We start from the raw sequence: 12,244 nt of genomic DNA, 5'->3' as shown, positions 1-12,244 counted from the left end.
TTGCAGTGGGATTTTTTTATTAAAAAATGAATTTGACTGACCTAGGGGCCAGGCCATGCACTTTTCCAATTTTTCTCAGCAGAGTTCTATTCCCAAGAGCCTGTGAAAAAGCAGTCTGGGAGCTCAAATGCCCACACTCTCTGGTAGCCCCCTCCCTTGGATGAGTCCCACCAAGTATCCATCATGTTCCTGCAGCCAGGGAGACAGTGTCCCTTTTCTAACTATACCTTCCATAGGTTCCTAATGAAAAAAGGGAGAAATAAAAGCGGAGGGAAGGCGGGAGGCTGCAGTCAATGGAGAGAACTTCTAAATGTAAAATAATGGCAGACAGGCCTCTATGCCTCATCTCCCCAGTAGTGAACATTAAAAAGCAGAAGAGAAGCCTGCTGCTGCTTGGCTAAACTTTGCAAAATGTCTGACTAGTGTTTATTTTGATTAACTCTACTAATGACAACAAATACCACAGACAGCTAACCTGAGAGTTCATTTTCAATGTACTTTCACATAATAAATTCTAGAATAGTTCTTTCCTGAGCACCAGACATGGGCTGTTCACTTTACACACACCCCTCTTTTCTCTTCAGAGGAACCCTGGGATGAGGGGATAGTGGTCTTTATTCTACAAAGGGAGAGGCTCGGCCTTCAAGAACTCAGTCCGTGGTCTGGACACTGCAAAGACTCAGACCCACAGGGCTTCTGTCCTAAGTGTGTGCATCTCATGTTGCCAGGGCGTAGTGTGGGCTGCTGTTTATGGGTTGTATCCACTTTTTCTTTTGGATTTGGGAAATGCTATCAGATCCTTCATAGGGAAGTCAGGTGTGTGTGGCCAGGCTAAGCAAGGTCTTGGGGTGCTGAGCCAGGGCTGTGTAAGGTAGAGGCGGGTGAAGGAGTATCTGCTGGCCCGTCTTTCTGCCCAGCACACGGCAGATGGTGAGGAGAGGCCTGCCTGGCTTGGGGCGCCGGGCAGCAGGCAGACGTTCCTGGAACAGGCTCTCTGGGCACCGAGGAGCGGCTGTGGCCTGCCCAGCCCATCACTCTGCAAGACGGTGCGCTGGCCATGTTCCTGTGTGTCTGTCCAAAGAGAAATGGCTTATCTGAATCAAACCACATCCAGTCTACAGAAGAGGGAACCTCAGAAGTGTTGTTGTACAGATGCAGACTTTGTGGGGACTGGCTTTTTTGATAAAACCTTTTTTTTTTTTTTTGGCAGTAAATCTTATTTTTATTTTTTAAAATTGAAGTAGAGTTGATGTACAGTGTTGTGTTAGTTTCAGGTATGCAGCAAAGTGATTCAGTTATACAGGTATATGATGTATAATATAACACACACACACACATATATATATAACACACATGCATGCTAAGTCACTTCAATCATGTCTGACTCTTTGTGACCCTATGGACCGTAGCCCACCAGGGTCCTCTGTCCATGGGATTCTCCAGGCAAGCATACTGGAGTGGCTTGCCATGTTTTCCTCCAGGGGATCTTCCTCGACCAGGGATCAAACCCACATCTCATGTCTCCTGCATTGGCAGTCGGGATCTTTACTTGCTGAGCCCCTGGGGAAGGCCCATATCACACACACACACACACACACACACACACACATATTCTTTTTCAGATCCTTTGGAACAAATCATCTTAGATTCTAAGGCTGAGCTGATAATTATGCAAAAATACTCCACTCCAAGCAGTGAAGTTAAAACTGCAAGAAAATAGGGCAGCTGCTTTTAAAGAAAAATGTTGTGATTCTGAAACAGATTTTGTTTGTTTGTATTTTACTGCTTTACACTAGAGTAGTCCTTATAATACTTTCAATGCAGTAACTTTCATGGTCTCGCATGTCTCCATTTAAAAATATATAACTTTGTGAGGAGGTCTACCTCAAGAATACAATGACTAGCTATCCTGTTTGGGCCTGAATATTATTGAGGGCTGTTGGGAGTGGGAAGAGTGAGAGAAGAAGGTTCCAATGGTCTAAAACCTTCTGAATCAACAGTGTATTTGCCATTTTGTAAAATCTCTATCTCCCTGTTAATTCTGTATGGAAGAAAGAATTGAACGGTAATCAACTCAGTCCACACTTTGAGCATTTCTTGTCTTCTCATATGTCACCCCAGGCTCTGGTTTTATTGCTGAGAAGTGCACAGCAAACACACATCTCTTAGGAGAAGTGCAATTTAAGAGTGAGCCTGGGCATCCATCTTCTGAGAGCTCTGGCTCTACATGAGGACTTATTCTCAAAGCCAAACCAAAATAAACCTGACCTCATCTGAGTTTTCGGAGTGCAGCAGGTGCAAGTTTGGAGCATGCCATCTTTGGGCAGTGAACAGTTGGAAGAAATACCTGAATCCTGTGTGTGTTGCTATTCTCTGCCCAGTGTTCCCACATCAACCCATCTGTGGATGCACTTGCCTCCAGAAATTTCATTTTGCCTTCCTCTCTTGAGGTTTAGAAATGCAACCACTGGGACATTCGCCAGTGCTAAATAGGTTTGAAGGCAATGACAGCCTTAGAGAGCCCTGAGGTTTATGTCCATGCCATGTATGTGTTTTGGACTGAGAGTCCCTTGGTTTTAAAAAAAATCTGTTTTACCCATATTTCAGCAGGATTAAGCAAGTATGACAAACAGTTCCCTGAATCTGAGAGATTCAGTTTAATTTTTCATCTTCCTACTGAATCTCTTTTTAAAAATTGATTTAATTTTTAAAAGATATCAAAGAGAAATATATTTCTAATATGAGCACTATATCCATAATTCCTTGCCTTTTTCTTTTCTCTCCACCCACCCTTCCACCCACCTACCCAACATTTATTAAATACCAAGTAGGTGCTAAACATTAGTCCCTTTACTCACACTTTAGTTCAACACATAGTCCAGCTATGAAATTAAACACTGCTCAAATGTGAGTGAAAAATCCCAAATTCAAATTAGAGACGCTTGTCTTTTTGTAAGTTGGCACTGCTTACAAACAAGCAACCCCTTTATGCTATTTCTTGGTGTCGTGAAAGGAACACGATGTTTGGAAACAAATAGATGTGAATTCAAATCCCGTTTCATGCTGTGCCATTTTCTAGCTTTGTGACTTTGGGCAATTTCTACTCAACTCTGAGGAATCATTTCTTTGTACATAATGTGAGAATATGTTGTAAGAATTTAACAGGATGACGTTTGTAAAGCACCCATATTGGACATGTTTTACAGTAAGTTCGTAGTAGTAATAAGTGTGATTTCCCTACTCCTTCTTCCTCTTCTGTTCATTTAACTACTGCTGAGAGGCCACACTGAGTCAGACACTGGTCTAGGTGCTGGGGTACAGCAATGATGAGAGCAAAGTATTTGCCTCTGTGGATGCCACATGCTATAACCATCTCGAACAATATGCACTATGTCTGCCAAGCGCTATGGAGAAGAATAAAGTAAGGTTGAAGGGATAAGGGGGTGCTTGGAGTGTGTGATTTAATAGAGGTGGTCATGAAGATAACTTCTTTCATAAGATGACACTTAAACATAGACTTAAAGGAAGTGAGTTCTTATCATCAACAAAAGACCAACCCCTGAGTTATCAGGAACCATGTCATCTGCACTTTCTAAGTAAGCAGTGCATGAGTATTTGACAAATAAATGAAAGAATGAATATTTCTATAGGGGTGTTCACAACACTTGAGTGTGTACATGTGCACTCACTTGTGTCTGACTCTTTGTGACCCCATGGACTGTGGCCTGGGATTTTTCAGACAAGAATACTGGAGTGGGTTGCCATTTCCTCCTCCAGGGATCTTCCCAACCCAGGGATCGAACCCAACTCTTCTGCATTGTCAGGCAAATTCTTTACCACTGGTCCACCAAGGAAGCCCAGAACTTAGTTCTACATTATAGAACACTCATCAGTTTGCTCTGAGCAGCTTTCCTGTACTTTCCTGTTAAATATGCTAACATCTTAGTGTCCCATATTCATATATCTCCAGGGTGCTCAAATTTGTCATCTCTTTTGGAGAAAAGAGCAATGTGACATGCCAACCAAATAAATGCTTTTCCTCTCTTTCTGAGGGTAAATCCTGGACCTTGACCTAAGATTCCTTAGAAAGGCACCTTCTGATCTGGCCTTAGAAACCCCTGTAACTCTTCTGGAAACCTCTCAAGGAGGGGGAAGCATCACACAAGCCCAGATTCTCTCCTTCTAAGGAGGTCCAAGTATTAATCACTGATGGTGTGAGTGAGGGGACCATGGGAGAAGACTGGGAGATCTGGCTGAGTCCCAGAGCAGACCTGAATCCCCGCAGCCCCAGACCAAGTTAGTATCTCAGCAGTTCTCCAAATCAGAGGAATGCTGACAGGTCCATTGCCGTTTAGGAGAGTCAGCAGGCCAAAGGTCAAGCAGGTGCAATATGATTCTGGGCATCTGGAAAATTTCACCAATCCAACAGACCAGTATGGTGCTTTGAAAACTTTCACATACCTATGACTCACCAAAGGATCCTGTTGAAATGTAACAAGTATTCAGGTGATACCATTGCTGCTGGTGTGGTCTGCCGACCAAATTTTGAGCATCAGGCTTCAAGTGGTCCACAAACTTGGCTGCACACTAGAATCACCCAGGGAGCTTTTAGAAGCCAGCACCTGGATATCAACCCTTCCCCCATGACCAATTAAATTAGTGTCTAGGGGAATAAGTCAGAGAAGGCAATGGCACCCCATTCCAGTACTCTTGCCTGGAAAATCCCATGGATGGAGGAGCCTGGTAGGCTGCAGTCCATAGGGTCGCTAAGAGTCAGACACGACTGAGCGACTTCACTTTCACTTTTGACTTTCTTGCGTTGGAGAAGAAAATGGCAACCCACTCCAGTGTTCTTGCCTGGAGAATCCCAGGGACAGGGGAGCCTGGTGGGCTCCGTCTATGGGGTCACACAGAGTCGGATACGACTGAAGTGACTTAGCAGCAGTAGCAGCAGGGGAATAAGACGCAGAAGCATTACTATGAACAAAACTAGTGGAGATAATAGGATTTCAGCTGAGCTATTTAAATCCTAAAAGATGATGCTGTTAACAAGCTGCACTCAGTATGCCAGCAAATTGGGAAAACTCAGCAGTGGCCACAGGACTGAAGAAGGTCAGTTTTCATTCCAATCCCAAAGAATGTTCAGACTAGTGCATAATTTCACTCATTTCACATGCTATAATGCTCAATATCCTTCAAGCCAGGCTTCAACAGTACGTGAATGGAGAACTTCCAGATGTACAAGCGGGATTTAGAAAAGGCAGGGAACCAGAGATCAAACTGCCAACATCTGTTGGATCATAGGAAAGGCAAGGGAATTCCAGAAAAACATGTACTTCTGCTTCGTAGACTACACTAAAGTCTTTGACTGTGCAGATCACAACAAACTGTGGAAAATTCCTAAAGAGATCGGAATACCAGACCACCTGATCTTCCTCCTGAGAAACCTGTATGCTGTTCAAAAAGCAACAGTTAGAACTGGTCATGGAACAACGGACTGGTTCAAAATTGGGGAAGGAATATGTCAAGGCTGTATATTGTCACCCTACTTATTTAAATTATATGCAGAGTACATCATGCAAAATGCCAGGCTGGATGAAGCACAAGCTGGAATCAAGATTTCCTGGAGAAATCTCAATAACCTCAAATACAAAGATGACACCACCCTAATGGCAAAAAGCAAAGAGGAACTAAAGAGCCTTGTGATGAAGTTGAAAGAGGAAAGTGAAAAAGCTAGCTTAAAACTCAACATTCAAAAAACTAAGATCATAGCATCTGATCCCATCACTTCATAGTAAATAGATGGGGAAAAAATGAAAACAGTGAAAGACTATTTTCTTGGGCTCCAAAATCACTGCAGACAGTGACTGCAGCCGTGAAATTAAAAGATGCTTGCTCCTTGGAAGAAAAGCTATGACAACCTAGACAGCGTATAACAAAGCAGAGATATTACTTTGCTGGCAAAAGTCCATACAGTCAAAGCTATGGTTTTTCCACTAGTCATGTACAGATGCAAGAGTTGGACCATAAAGAAGGCTGAGAGCCAAAGAATTGATGCTTTCGACCTGTGGTACTGGAAAAGACTCTTGAGAATCCCTTGGACTTCAAGGAGATCAAACCAGTCAGTCCTAAAGGAAATCAACCCTGGATTTTCACTGGAAGGACTGATGCTGAATCTGAAGCTCCAGTACTTTGGCCACCTGATGGGAAGAGCTGACTCACTGGAAAAGATCCTGATGCTGGGAAAGATTGAGGGCAGGAGGAGAAGGGGGCAACAGAAGATGAGATGGTTGGATGGCATAATCAACTCACTGGACATGAGTTTGAGCAAACTCTGGGAGATGGTGAAGGACAGGGAAGCCTGGCGTGCTGCAGTCCATGGGGTAGCAAAGAGTCAGACATGATTGACCGACTAAACAATAACAAAATAGGTATTTGTTAAAACTCCTTAGGTTGAGTCCTACGTGCAGCCAAGGTTGAGAACTACTACAACTGGCCAAGAACATGGGCTGCATTTCAAGTGACAGGTGAAGGGAATTAACATTTGATAAGCACCAGCTGTATCTCAGGCGCTCAGCATTCTACATAGATCAATTTCCTAGTAGTAACCAACATAACAAAGTAATAACACCTGACACTTGTACAGCTTCTTATAATTTTACGGGGAACTTTTATTCATTTAATTCTCTTAATTCACTAAGGTAGAAAGGACAGAGTCGATTTTTTCAGATGAGTAAAATGCAATGCATGTTCGTGACTTGCCCAGATCCAGTAGTAAATGGAAGAGAAGTTCAGTTACCCTGACACGTCGCTGTCTGCTTTGCTTAAGTACTTCGACCTCATCCGAAGTTGGATACACGAGGATGGTCGTGCACAAGAGTCATGTCAGCAACACTGGACACATGACAGAATCTAAAGAGGCTGCAGTCATCTCACCAAAGATATTCTCACTGATACACAGACTGATTAGGAGACTGAGACCTGAATAGAAACGAGAGCTCAGTCTGTTGAGGACCTTGACAATCTGAGAGCAATGGCATTAAGACACTTAGCAGAACCCAGAGGCCTGCATTGCACAGGATTCACTTAGTTCTGCCACAGATTATGGAGCCAGTCTTCTCCTTCCCATAGGGCCTAATAGATGATCTGTGCTAGAACCACCTCTAAAAATAATTTGCAGAGCTTCCCTGATGGCTCCGGAGAAGGCAATGGCAACCCACTCCAGTGTCCTTGCCTGGAGAATCCCAGGGACAGCGGAGCCTGGTGGGCTGTCGTCTATGGGGTCGCACAGAGTCGGACACGACTGAAGCGACTTAGCAGCAGCAACCTGATGGCTCTGTGGTAAAGAATCCGCCTGCCAATGCAGGAGGCATGAGTTCAATCCCTGGCCTGGGAAGATCCCACATGCCACAGAACAGCTAAGCCTGTGTGCTTCAGCTACTGAGCTTGTGCTCTAGAGCCTGCCAGCCACAACGACTGAGCCCACACACAACAACTGCTGAAGCCTGCTTGCCTTGAGCTTGTGCTCTGCAACAAGAGCAGCCACCACAATGAGAAGCCCGCACACCTCAACGAAGGATAGCCCTGGAAGCAATGAAGACCCAGCACAGCCAAAAATAAGTAAATAAATAAAACTATATTAAAAAAATACAAAATACAAATTATCTGCAACTGGGAAGAGATTAATCTCCAGAATATACAAACAGGTCATGCAGCTCAATTAAAAAAAAAAAAAAAAGACAACCTAATCAAAAAATGGGCAGAAGACCTAAATAGACATTTCTCTAAAGAAGACAGACACAACTGGCCAAGAGGCACAGAAAAAGATTCTCAACATTACTAATTATTAGAGAAATGCGAATCAAAGCTACAATGAGGTTATCACCTCCCATTGGTCAGAATGGCCATCATCAAAAAAATCTACAAACTATAAATGCTACAGTGGGTGTGGAGCAAAGGGAACCCTCTCACACTGTTGCTGGGAATGTAAATTGATATAGCCACTATGGGGAACAGAATGAAGGTTCCTTCAAAATAGAACTACCATATGACCCAGCAATCCCAGTCCTGGGCATATACTTGGAGAAAACCATAATTCCAAGAGACACATGCACTCCAGTGTTTATTACAGCACTGTTTACAATAGCCAAGACATGGAAGCAACCTAATGTCCATCAACAGAGGAATGGATACAGAAGATAATGGTGTATATAAACAATAGAATATTACTCAGCCATACCAAGGAACAAAATGTGCCACTTGTAGAGACGTGGGTGGACCTACAGCCAGTCTTACACAGTGAAGAATGTCAGAAAGAGAAAAACAAATATTGTTTATTAACACCTACGTGTGGAATCTAGAAAAATGATATAGATAAACCTAATTGCAAAGCAGAAATAAAGACAGAGGTAGAGAACAAATGTGTGGACACCAAGCAGGGGAAACAGTGATGAGATGAATTGGGATATTGGGATTGACATGTATATGTATATATACACACACACACGCCATGTATAAAATATATAGCTAATGAGAACCTGCCGTATGGCACAAGGAACTCCACTTGGTGCTCTGTAGTGACCTAAGTGGGAAGGAAATCCTTAAGAAAGAGGGGTATGTGAATATGTGTGGCTGATTCACTTTGCTGTACACCAGAAAATAACACAACCTTGTAAAACAACTGAACTCCAGTAAAAAGTTTGTTTAAAAAGATAAAAAGAAAATTACTGGGAAATAGCCTGTTCACCAGGGGTTTCCTGGGTGGCTTAATGGTAAAGAATCTGTCTGCGTGTAGGAGATGCATGAGACATGGTTTTGACCCCTGGGTCAGGCAAATCCCCTGGAGGAGGGCATGGCAGCCCACTCTAGTATTCTTGCCTAGAGAATTCCACAGACAGAGGAGCTTGGCGGGCTACAGTCCATGGGATCGCAGAGTTGGACAGGACTGAAGCAAGTGAACACACACACACACACACACACACACACACACAGCCTGTTGAGCAGCAGTGGAAAATCAGTCATAGCAGTAACCCTTACTGCTGGCAGACAGGCCATTTCCAAGAATTTTTAGGTAGTGATCCTGCCATTTGATATCCAGGAGGGCCTGGGAGAGAGCCCCTGGGCAGGTCATGTATGGGGATGGTAGCCCCTTTATGGTGGGGACCTCCTCAAGCAGGAAGAGTGGAAAACCCTGCAGGAAGAATTCTATAAAGCAGCCCTAGGCCTCCCAAGAAACGACAGGGGCATCTGGTCAACCCAGCAGACAACTACCAGTCTGATTTAACTATTTCTGCTTCAGGACCCCAGGTTGCCTGCCAGTACCTGCCAGTTCATCACCCTAAACAAATAAATGAATTTTTACTCTTTACCATGTGGAAGGCATCCCTCATTCACCATCCATTCAGTGACTGATTCATCCACTCACTCATGCTACGGTTACTGAGAGCCTGCCTTAGCAACAAGGATGAATGAATACTGATGAATGAATATTTCTATTCATGGATTCACAGTAGGAATTTTCATGTTCTGGAACGCTCACTTGCCTGAGGAAAGTTCCAGTAAATGTGTATATTGGTCACAGGTTGGTGTGTTTAATTGCTCCCACAGGACTCTCACAGATACATCACAAGTGAGGAACCTGAATGCAGACAGACTTCTTCCTCAGGAATTGGACCCAGGCCTCTCTGATTTGGAAGCCCGTTTTAGAGCACACCACCTCTCAAGCATTTCAGCCCGAGAGAGGTCAGTGATGTCGGATGTTGGAGGACTTTCTCTGCAGTATTTATAGAACATGATAGGAGCAGCACTTGTTTCAAGGCAAAAGTAGAAGCCAGCAGCAAAGCAGCAAGGAGGAATCAAATTCATTGCCCGTGTCCTCCTCTTGAGTCTCTGAATCCTGCAGTACTAATAGGGTTTGGCCAGTGAGGCATGACTACATTTGCTGACTTTGCTGAAGCTGAAGGAAGGAAATAGCATACAAAACTGCAACTCCCTTTATAATCTGAGTTGATATCTCAATAGAAAAAATGGGGAAAAGGCATAGAAAAATAAGAGAAAAATGTGTCAAATAATTTCACGAAGAATTCAATCCAGCTAGAAATCAAAGAATGTCCATTAAAACAATAAAAATATAAATAAGCAAAGATTTTCAAAACCCTAAAAATTGTGCCAGTATCCCAAAATAGAGAAATCCTGTAATGGCCTATATGGGAAAAGAATCTGAAAAACAGTGGATATACATTTATGTATAAATGATTCACTTTGCACAGGGCACCTTAAACTAACACAACATTGCAAATCAGTTATACTACAATAATTTTTTTTAATTAAAAGGAAAAAAGAGAAAAATTATTTTAAAAATATGCATGATCATATAGTAGAATCATATGCCGACATTAACATCATGTTTGCCAAGAATTTAAAACTATTTAGTGACATAAGGGCACTCACAATATACTGAAATGAAAAAAGCAGGAAAAAACTATAAAAATGGTATACATCTAATTTGAAAGTGTATTTTTATGCATAGAAAAAAAAGTACTGGAAAGAACTCTATCAGAACACTAGCCATGTTTGTTTCAGGGTGCATTTTCTTTGTCCACATCATCTCACACTCCTGCATGAGAGTGTGTTACTTTGTGGATGAGGTGCTCCACCAAGAGTCAGGATTGCCAACTCTGTAAATCACATCACTGCAAGGCCACATCTATGACATGAGGGGTTCAGGACAGTCTAGATGGTTCTGGAAGTTCTTTTGAGCTCTAACATATCAGACATTCATTCAACAAGCATTTACAGAGCATCTATATAGAGCTACGTACACTGTACCAACCCTGGGGTCTTCCAGGGGTAGATTCCAGTCAAATGCAAACCAGAGTTTGAGTGTGGCCTCCCGGTGCCATATTACTTGCCCTTTTTATGACTAAGCTTTTTTTAAAAATTCATTATTTTTAAAATTTGGCTGTGATGGATCTTAGTTGTAGTATGCAAACTCTCAGTTGAGATATGTAGGATATAGTTCCCCCCACCAGGGATCAAAATTGGGCCACCTGTATTGGGAGTGTAGAGTCTTAGCCGCTAGACCACCAAGGACGTCTATCTCCCTAAGCTTTTAATGGCCTCATATTCTTCCCTTTCTTCTCTTCTGCTTATCAAACCCTGCTTTCACATAGAACTCAACCTTGATCAGATGGAGGTGTAAGTGAATGGCAATATCTTAAAAGACTATCTCTTGCCGAAGGGCTTGACTAAATAGGGATAAGAATTTTACCTAAAGGAACGAGGCCCTTGTGGCCAAATTTTAGGGAAAAGTTATCAAGTTGGAAAAGATTTTGAAGCTGTCAGAATCTTAGCTCCTGGATTTCCCTTCCCGACCCTTGCTTTTTTGCCTAGTAAATTCTATTTATTTTCACAAACCAATTCTTCTTTGTCATGCCTTCCACATGTCTCCCAGAGAGCAGGGCGCTTCCTCTTTCCGCTGCACTCCCAGAGGAGCTTATGTTGCCCTACTATTATAGTGACTCCCTTGCACTGTGGCTTTCCATTAGTATTTCTTTGTAATTTCCACATGAGGCTGTGAGCCGCCTGTTTCATGTTCCCTGCATCCAGAGTATGCACCCCCAGGCCCAACCTAAAGTAAGTGGCAGATGTAAGACTAATTGCTGGGCATTTCGAGGCCCCGAGTCAGGCAGTGACCTCCTCACCCTGTGGATGGGGCTATTTCTAGGTATTTCAATGTCAGTCCTTAAACGAACAGACCAAACACTGACCATATTATCTTTGGGTTTTTATCAGAATGGATGGCCCTTTCTTAAAATTAATTTTTATTAGAGTATAGTTGAACAGAGGAGCCTGGCAGGCTACAGTCCATGGGGTCACAAAAGAGTCAGACCCTGACTTAGCGACGTAACAGCAACAAGGATAGTTGCTTTACAATATTGTCTTAGCTTCTTCTGTAGAGCAAAGTGAATCAGCTATGCTGCTGCTGCTGCTGCTAAGTCGCTTCAGTCGTGTCAGACTCTGTGCGACCCCATAGATGGCAGCCCACCAGGCTCCCCCTGTCCCTGGGATTCTCCAGGCAAGAACACTGGAGCGGGTTGCCATTTCCTTCTCCAATGCATAAAAATGAAAAGTGAAAGTGAAGTCGCTCAGTCGTGTCCAACTCTTAGCAACCCCATGAACTGCAGCCCACCAGGTTCCTCTGTCCACGGAATTCTCTAGGCAGGAATACTGGAGTGGGTTGCCA

The 12,244-nt window shown here is 43.2% G+C and overlaps 1 protein-coding gene and 1 long non-coding RNA gene across 3 annotated transcripts in view; one reads left to right on the top strand and one right to left on the bottom strand.

Moving 5' to 3' along the window:
• Nucleotides 1–12,244, bottom strand: part of CASQ2 (calsequestrin 2) — a 73,706-nt gene that overhangs the window by 57,519 nt on the left and 3,943 nt on the right. The gene's annotated exons all lie outside the window — the stretch shown is intronic.
• Nucleotides 1–12,244, top strand: part of LOC122677455 — a 46,789-nt gene that overhangs the window by 31,040 nt on the left and 3,505 nt on the right. For both annotated transcript variants that reach the window (XR_006335789.1, XR_006335790.1), the window contains one exon: nt 9,607–9,741. This is a non-coding gene — a long non-coding RNA (uncharacterized LOC122677455). The remainder of the gene's footprint in view (nt 1–9,606; nt 9,742–12,244) is intronic.

This window comes from Cervus elaphus, chromosome 20 (assembly GCF_910594005.1).
Source record: "Cervus elaphus chromosome 20, mCerEla1.1, whole genome shotgun sequence".
Lineage (NCBI taxonomy): Eukaryota > Metazoa > Chordata > Mammalia > Artiodactyla > Cervidae > Cervus > Cervus elaphus.
Note: the sequence above shows the minus strand (reverse complement) of the source record. Positions and strands in the feature narration are given on the sequence as shown.